Genomic DNA, 16703 nt, shown 5'->3' with positions numbered 1-16703 from the left:
CCCCACACCGCGGAGCCCTCTGAACCCCGCACTTACGGGAGGGGAGTGGAGGCACTCTGCGCCCGAGCAGCGTTCCCCTGCGGCGATGCCGGGGTTGTTTGTGGGCCACTGCTGGCACATGCACGGAAGCGCCCGGGCCTGGCCCGCTGGCCCGGAGGACTGCGCCTGCGTGGGTGTCCCGGCAGCAGGGCGCCGGGTTTGAAAAGCCCCCTCCTGCTGCAATGGCGGGAGGGGCATCTGTGACGGCACGTTGGGGTTCCCCCGTCTCCTGCACCCCGAAATGGCACAAACAGACTGCACCAGCCGGTGGAATAGAGGAAGTTTATTGCCTCTCCAGGATACAGCACAGCACAGATGGAATCTGGTCACAGAGCTGGGCTAGGATGCCTCAGGCCCCCTTGAGATGGGGGAGACTGGGCCCCTAAACTCCAGCCCCTTTCCCTAGGCTGTCTCCTCCATGCTCCCAGCCAGCAACTAACTCACCCTCTTCCAGCCCTGCCCCCCAGCCAGGGCAGCCTCCACCTTCCTTTGTTCCTCTCCATGGGGGGTGTCTGGCCATACTGGTTTGCATAGTGACTCATCCTGTTTTGCTGGGTCGTGGTACCCACGGCAGCCAGTGGGGGTTACCCCAGAGCCAGCAGCATAGAAACCAGCCAGGTACCCCCACTACGTCACAGCATCCAACAGGGCAAGCCGGGGTCCCGGGAGGCCGGAGTGAGGGGAAGCTCGGCAGAGACCCGCCCCGCCCAGGGGGGAAGACCGGAGGAGAGTGGCCGTCCGGGGAAGAGCCGGCTACGCAAGCCTCGATCTCGCCGCGGGGGGACAGACGTCGGCACCAACCCTTGGCGAAGACGCGAGCGGAGGGTAGGAAGTAACCCAGGAAGGGGTGAAGCGGACATCGGGCAGTGTTGAGAGCTTTGCTGAGACCCGCGGGTTGGTGAGGTGCGGGGCACGTCCCCACCAACCGAGCAGAGGATAGGTATCTTTGCTCTTAGGGTCCTGGGTTGAGACCTGGAGTGGGGGAAGGCCGCTGGCACCAACGCTGACACCGACATCATCGGCATCGCTGTGGTCGTCTCAGAGTCGGAATCAGATGCGGCGTCAGTCCTGCCACAACTGGAGCAGCTGCGTCAAGAACGAAGGGACCCGCCGGTGCAGTGGCAGCAACAGTGGCCATCACCTACACAGTGGCCTTTCTGGACACCCAGGCCATATCATCAGTCTCAGGGTGCACCCAGGTCGACGGTGTCGACAGGCCACAGGTCCCGCTCCCCTCGGGATAGGCGCCATTTGAGGGCACCATTGGTGATGGAATCCCACCCACCAAGAGGAGACAGCCCACCCCCTGAGCCCCGGGACTGGTCACCCAGGCAGAGGCATCAGGTGGAGCCAGATGAGGGACCCCAGACACAGCCAACTGAGGACACCTTGCCCGCACATGCTTATTCATCTTTGTCTCCAGACAAGGCAGTGGCAGGCACCTCCGTGTGTGGTTCCCTGCCAGTGGACCATAGGGCGTGCCAGGAACTGCTGCGCAGGGTTGCCCAGAACACGAATCTCCCCTTAGAAGAGATACAGGAACCGGAGGACCCCATGGTGGACATCCTCTCACTGGAGGGGCCCCCCAGGGTGGCTCTGCCTGAACTATACGAACCTATGGCAGACCCCGTCCTCCATTCCCCTGATGGCCAAGGGTGTCGAGAGGAGATACTTTGTTCCCTCCAAGGGGTATGAGTTCTTATACTCTCACCCCCATCCCTCATCGATTGTGGTCTCAGTAGTCAATGAGGGAGAGGCAAGGCCAGCAGGCCCTGGCTCCCAAAGCCAAGGAGGTCAAGAAGACTGACCTGTTTGGCAGGAAGGTCCACTCAGCAGGGGGCCTACAACAAAGGATCTCCAATCAGCAGGCAATCCTTAACCACTACGCTTATAAATCATGGGAAGCACTCACTAAAGACAAAGAGTTGCTGCCCCACAATGCCTGCCAGGAATCCAGAGCCCTGTTGGAGAAAGGTCGTACCATAGCCAGAACATCCCTACAAGCGGCCCTGGACTCAGCGGATTCAGCAGCAAGAATGCTCTCAACTGGAGTGGCTATGTGCTGATTTGCATGGCTTCGTGCCTTGGGGCTTCCCCCAGAGGTCCAGTCCATGTTACAGGATCTCCCCTTTGAGGGCAACGGCCTGTTTTCAGAACACACTGACTCCAAGCTGCACTCCCTCAAAGACTCCCGAGCGACTATGAGATCCCTGGGGATGCATACCCCGGCATCCCAAAGGCGCCCGTTCTGCCCTCAGCAGCAGAGATTTGTGCCTAGACAGCACCATGCGCAACAGCACAGGCGCAATAGGAACAATAACAGGAGGAGAACCCCGTCCCAACAAAATAACCGGGGAACAACTCCTCCAAGCCCCCCCCCCCCCCAGCCCCAAACAGGCCTTTTCAAGGTGTGCCTGAGGGCAGAGCACCAGACCTCCTGGATCCATTCCCTCTGTTTTCAGCCAGGCTATCCCACTTCAACCGCACGTGGGCCAGTATTACGTCGGACCATTGGGTCCTCCACACGGTTGGAGTTGGGTACTCCCTGCAGTTTGCATCCCCACCACCTCGCCAGCCCCCTTCTCCGTCCCTCTTCAGGGACCACTTTCATGAACATCTCCTGAAACAGGAGGTCCGATCGCTCCTTGAGGCAGGTGCAATACAAGAGGTCCCTTGCGAAATCAGGGGCAAGGGTTTCTATTCCCGCTATTTCCTCATACCAAAAGCAGAAGACGGTCTCAGACCAATCCTGGAACTAAGGAACCTCAACCGCTGTATGTGGAAGCTAAAGTTCAGGATGCTCACTCTGGCCACCATAATCTCTTATTGGCGATCGTGAGAGGTCCCGGATGATTGGAAAAAGGCAAATGTACTTGAAAGGGATAACAAGTGGAGTTCCTCAAGGGTCTGTTTTGGGACCCGTACTATTCAATATCTTCATCAATGATGTAGATATTGGGATAGAGAGTACGCTTATTAAGTTTGCAGATGATACCAAACTGGGTGGGGTTGCGACTTCTTTGGAGGATAGGGACATAATTCAAAATGACCTTAGCAAGTTAGAGAAATGGCCAGAGGTAAACAGGATGAGGTTTAATAAAGAGAAATGCAAAGTGCTCCACTTAGGAAGGAACAATCAGTTCCATACATACAAGATGGGAAGCGACTGTCTAGGAAGGAGCATGGCGGAAAGGGATCTAGGGGTCATAGTGGACCACAAGTTGAATATGAGTCAACAGTGTGATGCTGTTGCAAAAAAAGCAAATATGATTCTAGGTTGTATCAACAGGTGTGTTGTAAGCAAAACTCGTGAAGTCATTCTGCCGCTCTACTCTGCACTAGTTAGGCCTCAGCTGGAGTACTGTGTCCAGTTCTGGGCGCCACATTTCAAGAAAGATGTGGAGAAATTGGAAAGGGTACAGAGAAGAGCGACAAGAATGATTAAAGGTCTAGAGAACATGACCTATGAAGCCAGGCTTCATGAACTGGGCTTGTTTAGTTTGGAAAAAAGAAGATTAAGGGGGGACATGATAGCGGTTTTCAAATATCTAAAAGGGTGTCACAAGGAGGAAGGAGAAAATTTGTTCCTCTTGGTTTCTGAGGACAGGACAAGGAGTAATGGGCTTAAAGTGCAGCAGGGGAGGTTTAGATTGGACATTAGGAAAAAATTCCTAACTGTCAGGGTGGTCAAATATTGGAATAAATTGCCAAGGGAGGTGGTGGAATCTCCCTCTCTGGAGATATTTAAGAACAGGTTAGATAGACATCTGTCAGGGATGGTGTAGACGGAGCTTGGTCCTGCCTTGAGGGCGGGGGGCTGGACTCGATGACCTCTCGAGGTCCCTTCCAGTCCTATGATTCTATGATTCTATTGCCCATCTTTAAAAAAGGGAAGAAGGACAATCCAGGAAACTATAGACTGGTCAGCCTCACCTCAGTCCCCGGAAAAATCATGGAGGGGATCCTCAAGGAATCCATTTTGAAGCACTTGGAAGAGAGGAAAGTGATCAGGAATAGTCAACATGGATTCACGAAGGGCAAGTCATGCCTGACCAATCTGATTAGCTTCTCTGATGAGCTAACTCGCTCTGGATATGGGAAAGTCAGTGGATGTGATACACCTTGACTTTAGCAAAGCTTTTGATACGGTCTCCCACAATATTCTTGCCAGCAAGTAAAGGAAGTAAGGATTGGATAAATGGACTGTAAGATGGATAGAAAGCTGGCTAGACTGTCAGGCCCAACGGGTAGCGATCAACGGCTTGATGTCAGGATGGCGGTCAGTTTCTAGCGCAGTGCCCCAAGAATCTGTTCTAGAGCTGTTTTTGTTCAACATCTTTATTTTTTTTTTTAAATAAAGGAGATTGCCTATCTCCTAGGACTGGAAGGGACCTTGCAAGGTCATCAAGTCCAGTGCCCTGCCTTCACAGCAGGACCAAGTACCATCCCTGAAGAATTTTTGCCTCAAATCCCTAAATGGCCTCTGCAAGGATTGAACTCATAACCCTGGGTTTAGCTGGCCAATACTCAAATCACTAAGCTATCCCTCCCCCTAATAACCTGGATGAGGGGATGGATTGCACCCTCAGCAAGTTTGTGGATGACACTAAGCTAGGGGGAGAGGTAGATACGCTGGAGGGCAGGGATAGGGTCCAGAGTGACCTGGACAGATTAGAGGATTGGGCCAAAAGAAATCTGATGAGGTTCAACAAGGACAAGTGTAGAGTCCTGCACTTGGGAAGGAAGAATCCCAAGCATTGGTACAGGCTGGGGACTGACTGGCTAGGTAGCAGTTCAGCAGAAAAGTACCTGGGGTTACAGTGGATGAGAAGCTGGATACGAGTCAGCAGTGTGCCCTTGTAGCCAAGAAGGCTAATGACATATTAGGTTGCATTAGGAGGAGCATTGCCAGCAGATCTAGAGAAGTGATTATTCCCCTTTATTCGGCACCAGTGAGGCCACATCTGGAGTATTGTGTCCAGTTCTGGGCCCCCCACTATAGAAAGGATGTGGACGCATTGGAGAGGGTCCAGCAGAGGGCAACAAAAATGGTTAGGGGGCTGGAGCACATGACCTATGAGGAGAGGCTGAGGGATTTGGGTTTGTTTAGGCTGCAGAAGAGAAGGATTTCATAGCAGCCTTCAACTTCCTGAAGGGAGGTTCCAAAGAGGCTGGAGAGAGGCTGTTCGCAGTAGTGACAGATGGCAGAACAAGGAGCAATGGTCTCAAGTTGCAGTGGGGGAGGTCTAGGTTGGGTATTAGGAAAAACTATTTCCCTAGGAGGGTGGTGAAGCACTGGGATGGGTTCCCTAGGGAGGGGGTGGAATCTCCATCCCTAGAGGTGTTTAAGTCCTGGCTTGACAAAGCCCTGGCTGGGATTATTTAGTTAGGGTTGGTTCTGCTTTCGGAAGGGGGCAGGACTCGATGACCTCCTGAGGTCTCTTCCAAACCTGTGATTCTATGATTGTTTGGCTCCGTGAGACTGGCTCACTGCCCTTGACATGAAGGATGCATAGTCCCACATTTCTATTCTTCCATGTCACAGAACATAAGAACGGCCGTACTGTGTCAGACCAAAGGTCCATCTAGCCCAGTGTCCTGTCTGCCAACAGTGGCCAGCACCAGATGCCCCAGAGGGAGGGAACACAACAGGTAATCATGAAATGATCCATCCCCTGTCACCCACCTCCAGAGAAACAGAGGCTGGGGACACCATTGCTACCCATCCTGCCTAATAGCCACTGATGGACCTAATGTCCATGAATCTATCCAGCTCTTTTTTTGAACCCTGTTAAAGTCCTAGCCTTCACTGCATCATCTGGCAAGGAGTTCCACAGGTTGACTGTGCGCTGAGTGAAGAGAAACTTCCTTTTGTTTGTTTTAAACCTGCAGCCTCTTAATTTCATTTCTTTTCTTGTGGGAATAAGTAAATAACTTTTCTTAGTCACTTTTTCCACACCAGTCATGATTTTATAGACCTCTCTCATATCCCCCCCCCCCCCCCCCAGTCTCCTCTTTTCTAAGATGAAAAGTCCAAGTCTCTTTAATCTCTCTCCATGTGGGACACATTCCAAACTCCTCATCATTTTTGTTGCCCTTTTCTGAACCTTTTCCACTGCCAATATCTTTTTTGAGATGAGGCGGACACATCTGTACGCAGTATTCAAGATGTGGGCCTACAATGGTTTTATATAGAGGCAATAAAATATTTTCCGTCTTATCCTCGATCCTTTTTTAATGACTCCTGACATTCTATTTGCTTTTTTGACTGCCGTTGCACACTGAGTGGACGTTTTCAGAGAACTATCCACAATGACTCCAAGATCTCTCTCTTGAGTAGTTGTAGCCAAATTAGTCCCCATCATATTGTATGAATAGTTGGGGCTATTTTTCCCGATGTGCATTACTTCACATTTATCAACATTAAATTTCATTTGCCATTTTGTTGCCCAATCACTTAGTTTGCTGAGATCTTTTTGAAGCTCTTCACAGTCTGCTTTGGTCTGAACTATCTTGAGCAGTTTAGTATCATCTGCAAACTTTGCCACCTCACTGTTTACTCCTTTCTCCAGATCATTTATAAATAACTTGAATAGGATTTGTCCCAGGCCAGACCCTTGGGGCACACCACTAGTTACCGCTCTCCACTTGGAAAATTTACCATTTATTCCTACCCTTTGTTTCCTGTCTTTTAACCAGTTCTCAATCCACGAGGGTGAGGGACCTCGTCAAAGGCTTTCTAGAAATTTAAGTATACTGTATCCACTGGATCCCCCTTGTCCGCATGTTTGACGACCCCCTCAAAGAACTCTAGCAGATTACTAAGACATGATTTCCCTTTACAGAAGCCATGTTGACTTTCCCCCAACAAATTCTATTCATCCATGTGTCTGACAATTTCATTCTTCACTATAGTTTCAACTAATTTGCCCGGTACTGACGTTACTTACCAGGCTGTAATTGCCAGGATCACCTCTAGGGCCCTTTTTATTCCCCTTTATTCAGCACTGGTGAGGCCACATCTGGAGTATTGCGTCCAGTTCTGGGCCCCCAACTATAGAAAGGATGTGGATGCATTAGAGAGGGTCCAGCGGAGGGCGACCAAAATGGTTAGGGGGCTGGAGTACATGACCCATGAGGAGAGACTGAGGGATTTGGGTCTGTTTAGTCTGCAGAAGCGAAGAGTGAGGGGGGATTTGATAGCAGCCTTCCACTTCCTGAAGGGAGGTTCCAAAGAGGCTGGAGAAAGGCTGTTCTCAGTAGTGACAGATGGCAGAACAAGGAGCAATGGTCTCAAGTTACAGTGGGAGAGGTCTAGGTTGGATATTAGGAAAAACTATTTCCCTAGGAGGGTGGTGAAGCACTGGGCTGGGTTACCTAGGGAGGGGGTGGAGTCTCCATCCCTAGAGGTGTTTAAGTCTCGGCTTAACAAAGCCCTGGCCGGGATGATTTAGTTGGGGTTGGCCATGCCTTGGGCAGGGGGCTGGACTTGATGACCTCCTGAGGTCTCTTCCAGCTCTAGGATTCTATGAATATGGTGGCGGATGCCCTCAGCAGGACCTTTATGGTCCACGACTGGTCAGTCAGGGAAGATGTGATACAATCAATCTTCCACAGGTGGGGGACTCCCCATCTAGATCTGTTTGCCACCTCAGAGAACAAAAAGTGCCTGGACTTTTGCTCATTCCAGAATCACTGTCAGGGTTCCATGGGAGACGCATTCACTCTCCACTGGTGGGGAACACCCCTCCTGTATGCGTTTCCCCCAATTCCCCTGGTACATCGGGTCCTACTAAAAGCCCACAAGGACAGGGCCCCTTTAGTTTTGTTAGCGCCGGCATGGCCGCACCAACATTGGCTCTCCACCCTACTCAACTTGTCGGTGGAAGTCCTGATAGCCCTTTCCCTGTACCCAAACCTCCTGATGCAGCATCGGGGGCATTTCAGACACCCAGATCTGCACTCGCTCCATCTAACAGCATGGAAACTGGATGGTTCAATTCGCTAGAGCTTCAGTGCTCGGCCCAGGTACCAGAGGTCCTCTTGGGCAGCAGAAAGCCCTCTACCAGGGTGGCGTACTTGGCCAAATGGAAAAGATTCTCCAGCTGGTGTGCGGAGCGGGATGTTTCCCCCGGGCGGACGCTCATTCCAGTGGTGCTAGAGTACCTGTTGCACCTACGGTTGCAGGGCCTAGCTCCCTCTTTGGTAAAAGTTCATTTGGCGACGGTATCCACCTTTCACCCAGGTTGTTCCCAGCGTTCCCTGTTCGGCCACCCCATGGTGACACGTTTTAGGAAGAGATTTGACAGGTTATATCTGTACTATCGTCCACCTTGGGACATGAACCTGATGCTCAATAAACTCATGGGACCACCCTCAATAAACTCATGGGACCACCCTTTGAACCAATGACTGAGTTTTCATTGCTTCATCTCTCTATAAAGGTAGCCTTCCTGATGGCTATCACCTCAGCAGGGAGTGTGTCTGAGTTGAGGGCCCTATCCTCAGGATCACCGTACACGGTTTTCCACAGGGATAAAGTGCAGCTCAGGCTGCATCCATCTTTCCTACCAAAAGTGGTCTTCCAATTCCATCTGACCCAAGAGATTTTCCTTCCAGTTTTCTATCCGAAGCCACACTCTAGTGCTAGGCAGAGAGTGCCACACATGATGGATGTGAGAAGGGCATTAGCCTGCTACATAGATCGCACTAGGCCATTTAGAAAGTCCACGTAGCTGTTGGTGGCATTGGCGGAACATATGAAAGGCAACCCAGTTTCTACACAGTGTATATCTTCCTGGATAGTGCAGTGAATATGCACCTGTTACGACCTAGCAGGGGTCCCTCCCTCACCGGTCACAGGTCACTCTACTAGAGCACAAGCCTCGTCGACGGCTTTTGTGGCACAGGTTCCCATGCAGCAGATCTGCAAGGCAGACGCGTGGTCTTCGGTTCATATGTTCACGGCTCATTACACAATTGATAAATCCTCCAGGGAGGATGCAGCTGTTGGCAGGGCAGTGCTGCAATCAGTGATTCCGAACTCCGACCCCACCTCCATGGGGTAGCAGCTTGGGAGTCATCTGAATGGAATCGATGTGAACAAGCACTCGAAGAAGAAAAGACAGTTACCTGTTCTCGTAACTAGTGTTCTTCGAGATGTGCTGTTCATGTCCATTCCAATACCCACCCTCCTTCCCCACTATCGAGTATGATCATCTTCCATGGGAGTTGTGGACCTTCAGGTGGCTGATAAGGCCGATCCTTGAACCACAAGTTCCGTTACAGTGAGGACGGCTTGATTTACAAGTTTGGTGTCTGTTTGAATGTCGCGATCTTCACAAATCCTGTGCCTTAAATGAGCAAAGGCTGCACTGGCACAGCTCAGACGATGTTGGGTATTGTGCCCATGGAGGCCACCGGGAGGAAAGGCATGGGGTGGACACAGTCATGACTGGTTAAACCAGTGGTTCCCAACTTTTTTTATACTGTGGCCCAGCAAACTCAAGGGTGCTGACTCTGGCTTGGAGGGCTTCTCCTGCCTTGTCCCTTCACCCCACTCCAGCTGCCTGGGTAGTGGCGGCTCCTGCTCAGCCCCGGGCACCCCGCCAGGGGTCCCTGAGACAGCTCCCAGAGCTCAGTGTGGCTGGGAAGCAGCAGGTCCCTGTGTGTGGGTGCTGGCTGGGCTGGGAGCAGCTGGAAGCCAGGGGGAGGCTCCCACCGAGCAGGGAGGGAGCCACCCGACAGTGCCAGCGCAGGTGGGAGGAGAGTGGACTTGGGGAACGGCTGGTTCCTCGGTCTCTCCTCCCGCATGAGAAGCAGGGCGGGAAACAAGCCTGGGGGCCCCCGGGAGATTCTCCTCTAGCCACAGCTGCCCTCCATGTGGCACTGGCTCCAGCTGCTGGAACGGCTGCCCTCCACTCTGTTACCCAAAAATTTCCCACTGGAGACCACCCAGGGTTACACTAGCATGGGTTTATTGTTTGAGGAATTAGCACTCCACTATATGCACTACAAAGTTAAACTAAAAAGGATAGAGCTGCCACTAAAGGTTTAAACTAAAGGGGAACCAGCTATCTCACACACACACACACACCTACACCTTCATTCATTCACTCCTTCACACACATTCATTCCTGCCCTCAGGCAATCACACACTTACACAGGCATATAGGTTGCAGAAGGAGCCAAGGCATGTTGCACCTGGAGGTTGATAAATGTAAAGTAATGCACAGTGGAAAAAATAATCCCAACTATACATATTTATTTATTTATTTAAATATTTTTACCCCGCCTTTCTATTTAAAATATTCAAGGTGGCTTACAAGAACAAACAAACAAAAATACAAATATATAAAAATTTAAAATATGAGAGTTTAAAATATGAGACCTCAGAGGGTCATAACCAGCTAAAAACATATAGGCTACGTCTACACTGGCCCCTTTTCCGTAAGGGGCATGTAAATTTCACCTATCGTCGTAGGGAAATCCGCGGGGGATTTAAATATCCCCCGCGGCATTTAAATAAAAATGTCCGCCGCTTTTTTCCGGCTTTTAAAAAAGCCGGAAAAGAGCGTCTAGACTGGCCCCGATCCTCCGGAAAAAGCGCCCTTTTCCGGAGGCTCTTATTCCTACTTCAAAGTAGGAATAAGAGCCTCCGGAAAAGGGCACTTTTTCTGGAGGATCGGGGCCAGTGTAGACGCTCTTTTCCGGCTTTTCTAAAAGCCGGAAAAAAGCGGCGGACATTTTTATTTAAATGCCGCGGGGGATATTTAAATCCCCCGCGGATTTCCCTACGACGACTGGTGAAATTTACATGCCCCTTCCGGAAAAGGGGCCAGTGTAGACGAGCCCATAGAGAGGAGGAACACACACATACAGACTCAAACACTAATAAAAGCATGAGTAAAAAGGGTGGCTTTAGCCTGACGCCGAAGCAACGCTAGCGTTGGCGCCATGCGAATATCCCGAGGAAGAGAATTCCACAGCCTGGGAGCAAAAGCTGAGAATGCCCTGTTCCGCGTAGAAGTTAATCTTATCTCCACAAGTGGGGGCACACGAAGCAAAGCCTCCCCAGCTGACCTCAATCCCCGGGCAGGTTCATATGGGAGAAGATGGGGAGAAGACATACAACATGATTGGGACTAATGTAGCTACAACTACTCAAGAGAAAGATCTTGGAGTCATTGTGGACAGTTCTCTGAAAACATCAACTCAGTCAAAAACGCAAATAGAATGTTAGGAGTAATTAAAAAAGGGACAGAGAATAAGACAGATAATATCTAACCATGGTACGCCCACATCTTGAATACTGCGTACAGATGTGGTCGCCTCATGTCAAAAAAGATATTTTGGCCTTGGAAAGGGTTCAGAAAAGGGCAACAAAAATGATTAGGGGTTTGGAATGGGTCCTATATGAAGAGAGATTAAAACGAGTGGGACTTTTCAGCTTAGAAAAGAGGAGGCTAAGGGGGGATATGAGAGAGGTCTATAAAATCATGAGTGGTGTGAAAAAAGTGAATAAGGAAAAGTTATTTACTTATTCCCACAATATAAGAACTAAGGGTCTCCTAGGCTATGTCTAGACTGCAGAGCTTTTCTGGGATACCTTGGGTATCCTGGAAAAGGTCTGCTGTGTCCAAGGAACGCATCCGCAGTTTCTGAAAAAGCGGATGTGTTCTTACGGCATCCCTGTATTCCTCTTGGTGAGAGAAATAAGGGATGTTCTGAAAGAGGAGTTTTTTCCAAAATTTGGTCCCGTGTAGATGGGCCAAATTTCGGAAAAGCCTCTTTTGGAAAAACAGTGGAAAAAGATACGCAAATTGCATTTTGCAATTTGCGTATCTTTTTCCGACTTCACCCAGCAGTATAGACATAGCCCTAGTCAACCTGTGGAACTCCTTGCCGGAAGATGTTGTGAAGACTAGGCCTTTAACAGGGTTCAAAAAAGAGCTAGATCAATTCATGGAGGTTAGGTCCATCAGTGGCTGTTAGCCAGGATGGGTAGGAATGGTGTCCCTAGCCTCTGTCTGGAAATGGATGACAGGAGAGGGATCACGTGAGGATTACCTGTTGTGTTTACTCCTTCTGGGGCATCTGGCACTGGCCACAGAATACTGGGCTAGATGGACCGTATCCTAGATGGCACAGGATACTGGGCTAGATGGACCGTTGGTCTGACTCAGTATGGCCGTTCTTATGAGCTATTGGTGTCCTGTCTCGCTCCTCAGCATGAACTATAAAATCATCGCCAAGGCCATCTCACTGAGCCTGCGGTCCATGCTGGCGGAAGTGGTCCATCCAGACAGGGCTGGCTTTAGGAAGTACAGGGCCCAATTCGAACAATTTTGACGGGGCCCCACAGCAATTTTGGTTGAGCACAAAAAAACCCCAAAACAACCCCACACACACCACAGCACAAAAAAATCCCCCACCAACACACACACACGCGCACGCACACGCACACGGCCAATGCACTCTTCCTCCGGGGCCGGCAGATTTGTATGCCCCATTAGCCACACCCCCTGACCCCCATTCGCCACGCCTCTGGAGGCAACACGCTCAGGGCAAGATGGACACATGACCAGAAGTAAAAGGTGTCATGTGACCCCCCTCTAAGGACTTTTCCCACCATCCTCCTACCAACAGGGATTAGTTTGGCCCCCACCAACCCCCCCTCATGCAACTAACCTGCAATTGCATTAACCCAACGTGTGTGACATTAACTCGGGGACAGAGAGGCTGGGGGAAGTGTTCCCTCTAAGGCTATGTCTACACTTGCGGGTTCTTGCGCAAGAACCCACAGAGCAGCCACACTGCCCGCCTGCTCTTGCGCAAGGAAATTTACAGTATGGCGTGGTAAGAGAGGGTGTTTTGCACAAGAGCTATGCTCTTTTCTAACAGATGTAAGCTCTCCTGCGCAAGAGGACAGTGTGGACGCTCGGCAGGGACTTCTTGCGCAAGAAACCCCTATGCCTAAAATGGCCATTGGAGCTTTCTCGCGCAAGAGACCGTCCACACTGCCAGGGATGCTCTTGTGCAAAAGCACATCTCACACATAGCAGTGTGGATGTGTTCTTGCACAAGACTTCTTGCACAAGAACCCTTGCATAAGATTTCTTGCGGAAGAAGCCGCCAGTGTAGACATAGTCTAAGAGTTTCCTCCCATGAGCAGAATGAATTTTGTGTTGTGCACCTGTACTGAGTTCATGTGGCTTGTTTGGATGTGCCACCTGAGGCGTAGTGAGGATGTTATGAGCCCAAGGGCAAAGGAAAAAATTGCGCCCCCCCCCCCCACCATGTGGCATGGCCCCGAACCTGGTGCACAGCTGAGGGGAACTTGTACCGCATCTTCCCCCACCCCCTACAGTTTGGGGCCGGGCTCCCACATGCACGAACCTGCCGGTGGAGATGGAGCAGGGTCGGGCTTGGAGCAGAGAGGCAGGGAGGAGGCTCCAGCTGCCGGTGGCAGGCGGAGTAGGAGCACGTGAGCTGCGGGATGACGGGGGAGCAGAATGGGATTAAATTGGCACCTCCCTAGCATGGTGCCCAGGGGCAACTGACCCCTCCGGCCCCCTCGCTACGCCACTGCCCCCCCCCACCGCAGATCTATCATCTTATGCATGTGCAAGATCTGTGAGAGCCGTCCCATGAATCTGCAGTTAGTGCCTGTGGCGCCTGCTTCTGGGTGGTGTCTCAATGCTCCACATTCACCTCCAAAGAGGGGGCTTCCCAAAGCAGGCCCTTGTTGCTGACCCCCAAGGCATCCACAGGTCCAGTCTCCTTTCAATGGGCCTACTTCCCAGGGCTCATTGATCTTGGATCTGGCTTCCATCCCCTCGCCAACCTTTGCGACTGCCCAAAGGTGTCACCTTCCGCCTTCTCCATTCCCACCTCATTCACCCCACAGGGACAGTCTCTGCCTCACTTGTCCCAGGGACTATTCTACCAAGACATAATTCAATGTTTCCATGTACAAGGACTCAATACAAAGCTAAAAACTTCAACGAGAGAATCATTAATACAGAGACGTGTCTACATCTGCTGCAGGGAGACACCTCTGCCTGCCTCCACCCCTCTCCCCCAGAGTCTACAGCCCCATCGCAAAGTGGGGGAGGGGAAGAAAAGAGGCTGAGGCCCATCCAACAGGACTGAAGCAGTCATGAGCAAGCCATGCCCGGGAGCCATTCTCCTGTCCATTGCTGGTGCTGTGTTGCTTCAGGCACGCTAAAATGCAGTCACCTCTGGGGTGGGCTGGACAGCTGTTCAACACCTGCACAAGGTTTCGGCAGGGGGCAGTGTGGGCTGCCTTCCTGCAGAGCCCCCATCAGAACTACTGTGCCCTCCTGGCTTAGGAAAAGAATAAACAGGAGTGGAAATTAACCCGCCCAGTCTCACGTCCCCTAGGCAGGGAATGAGCCATCTACATTAGGCCCCAGCTGGAGTATCATGTCCACTTCTGGGCGCCACATTTCAGGAAACATGGAGAAACTGGAGAAAGTCCAGAGAAGATCGACACAAATGATGAAAGGTCTAGAGAACATGAGCTAAGAGGCAAGGCTGAAGAAATTGGCCTTGTTTACCTTGGAAAAGAGAAGACGGAAAAGGGACATGAGAGCAGCTTTCAAGTATCTAAGGGTATGTCTACACTACCACCCTAGTTCGAACTAGGGTGGTTAATGTAGGCAACCGGAGTTGCAAATGAAGCCCGGGATTTGAATTTCCCGGGCTTCATTTGCATCTTGCTGGGCGCCGCCATTTTTAAACCCCCGCTAGTTCGGACTCCGTGCCCGCGGCTACACGCGGCACGGAGTAGGTAGTTCGGATTAGGCTTTCTATTCCGAACTACCGGTACACCTGTCAGGGATGAGCTAGGGAACTCAACTTTGGAAGCCCCAGGGGCCACACTGATACTTACAGAACATGCTGAGGCCTCAACCTAAGTGTGGTTGCATATGCAAGCAAATATATGCAAATAGCTTCTCTCACACTGACAGGCATGAATACAAAGATTAAGGCAAGACTACACAACACGCAGGCCCCATTCAAGTCAGTTCTGCTGATATTAACAAAATGCAACATTTCCCCGATTTCTACCCATGTGACAGCACTTTTCATGAGCAATGACAGTCCAAGAATTTAACTACTAAAACACATCAACAGAAGATCATTACACTGACTACTTTTTTGTTTTGGCTCCCACTCACCGGCCACGTGTTGATCCCCACACAAACCCAAACTGCACCGCGGGATGCACATAAACTGGCCATGGGCAGCATACCAAGTTATTAATAATTATTTTTAATTTTACCTTTTCTCTCTGCTGCCATGTCTCCTCTCCTTGCTCCATCATCTCCCCTGGTGCCTGCTGCCCCCCAACCCCTCACCCTCCTCTGCTGTCCTGACTCCTGCCCTTCTCACTGCCCTCAGCCCTCCTGAGACCTGCCCCCCTCCACCAGCCCTTCTCTCCCCCCTGTGCCCACTCCTCCAGTAGCCACACTCTGATCATGTGAGCTACCCCTCCTCATCCCCTCTTCCAACACCTCCCTCTACACACCTGCCCTGCCTCTCTCCTCTGGTGCTGGTCCCTCCCCTGCTGGTGTCTGCCCTTCTGCTTCACCCCAGAATCTCCTGGTACCTGCACCTTCCCTTAGCCCTGCACCCTCCTGGTGCCTCCCCCTTCCCTCACTACCCCTGCCCCCTTTGCCCTCTTTGCCCGATTCAGTCAAATCAGCCTAAGGCCGGCCCTGCATCCAGACCAGACCTACACCGTCCCAGGCTGCACCATCTTCGACAACCTTTATTTGGTCCGGGATCTCTTAGAGCTCGGGTGTAGGGACGGTCTGTCGTTTGCCCTCCTGTCCTTGGATCAGGAGAAGACGTTCAACCGGATGGACCATGGGTACCTCCTGGGCACCCTCCGGGCCTTCAGCTTCGGGCCCCATTTTGTGGGTGTGACAGGCTGGCGGCAGCCCGCACTAGAACGGGGCGGGCAGCAGCCCTGGCCCCGGCAGAATGCCCAGGAGGGGCCGCCTCACCGGCGCGCCGCTGGGAGAACGCGTCCGCCAAATGCCGCAGGGAGCAAAGTCCCGCGGCTGCGGAGAACAGGGCCAGCCGGCGGGCCGGACAGGATGTGCGCAGCCCCGGCGGAGGATGCCGAGGCGCAACTCCGCCCCCTGAGTCCAGACGTGGGGACGCCAGCGACGTCGGGGGCGGGGGCGAGGGAGCCGACGTGACCTCCGGAGGGAGGTTTAAAAGAAGGCCGCGAGCCAGGACCAGAGGATGGATGCCCAAGAGACGATCCCTCCCGCCCCGGGGGAGCCGGAAGGGCGGACCACTGGAGGGACTTCAGGGCAGGGACCCCTGTACAACAGATGCGGAGGTAAGAACCGGCGGCTCGGCCACGGGGGCCATGGCTACAGGGACAGCTAGGAAGCAGCCCGGGGCAGGGCCCTTTTGGCGCCCGTGGGCTGACACGTTATGGGACGGGACCCCGTCAGCCGGGTGAGGGATCAGCACCCAAACCCTTAGGGCCCTGGGCTGGGACCCAGTGGAGAGGGTGGGCCCGGGTCCCCCTAGCTCCCCCCCCAGATCCCTCCGTGTTGCAGTCCCTATGGGTGCGGAAAGAACGTAAGGGAGACGGGAGGCAACGCCACCTCAAGGCT

At 52.2% G+C, this 16703-nt stretch overlaps 1 protein-coding gene across 2 annotated transcripts in view; it reads right to left on the bottom strand.

Moving 5' to 3' along the window:
* LOC102454325 (lysine-specific demethylase 2B-like) overlaps window positions 1–16703 on the bottom strand; it is a 149408-nt gene that overhangs the window by 81956 nt on the left and 50749 nt on the right. The gene's annotated exons all lie outside the window — the stretch shown is intronic.

This window comes from Pelodiscus sinensis, unplaced genomic scaffold, assembly GCF_049634645.1.
Source record: "Pelodiscus sinensis isolate JC-2024 unplaced genomic scaffold, ASM4963464v1 ctg57, whole genome shotgun sequence".
Taxonomy (NCBI): domain Eukaryota; kingdom Metazoa; phylum Chordata; order Testudines; family Trionychidae; genus Pelodiscus; species Pelodiscus sinensis.
The sequence above is the reverse complement of the archived record's forward strand: the minus strand, read 5'-3'. Positions and strand labels throughout refer to the sequence as shown.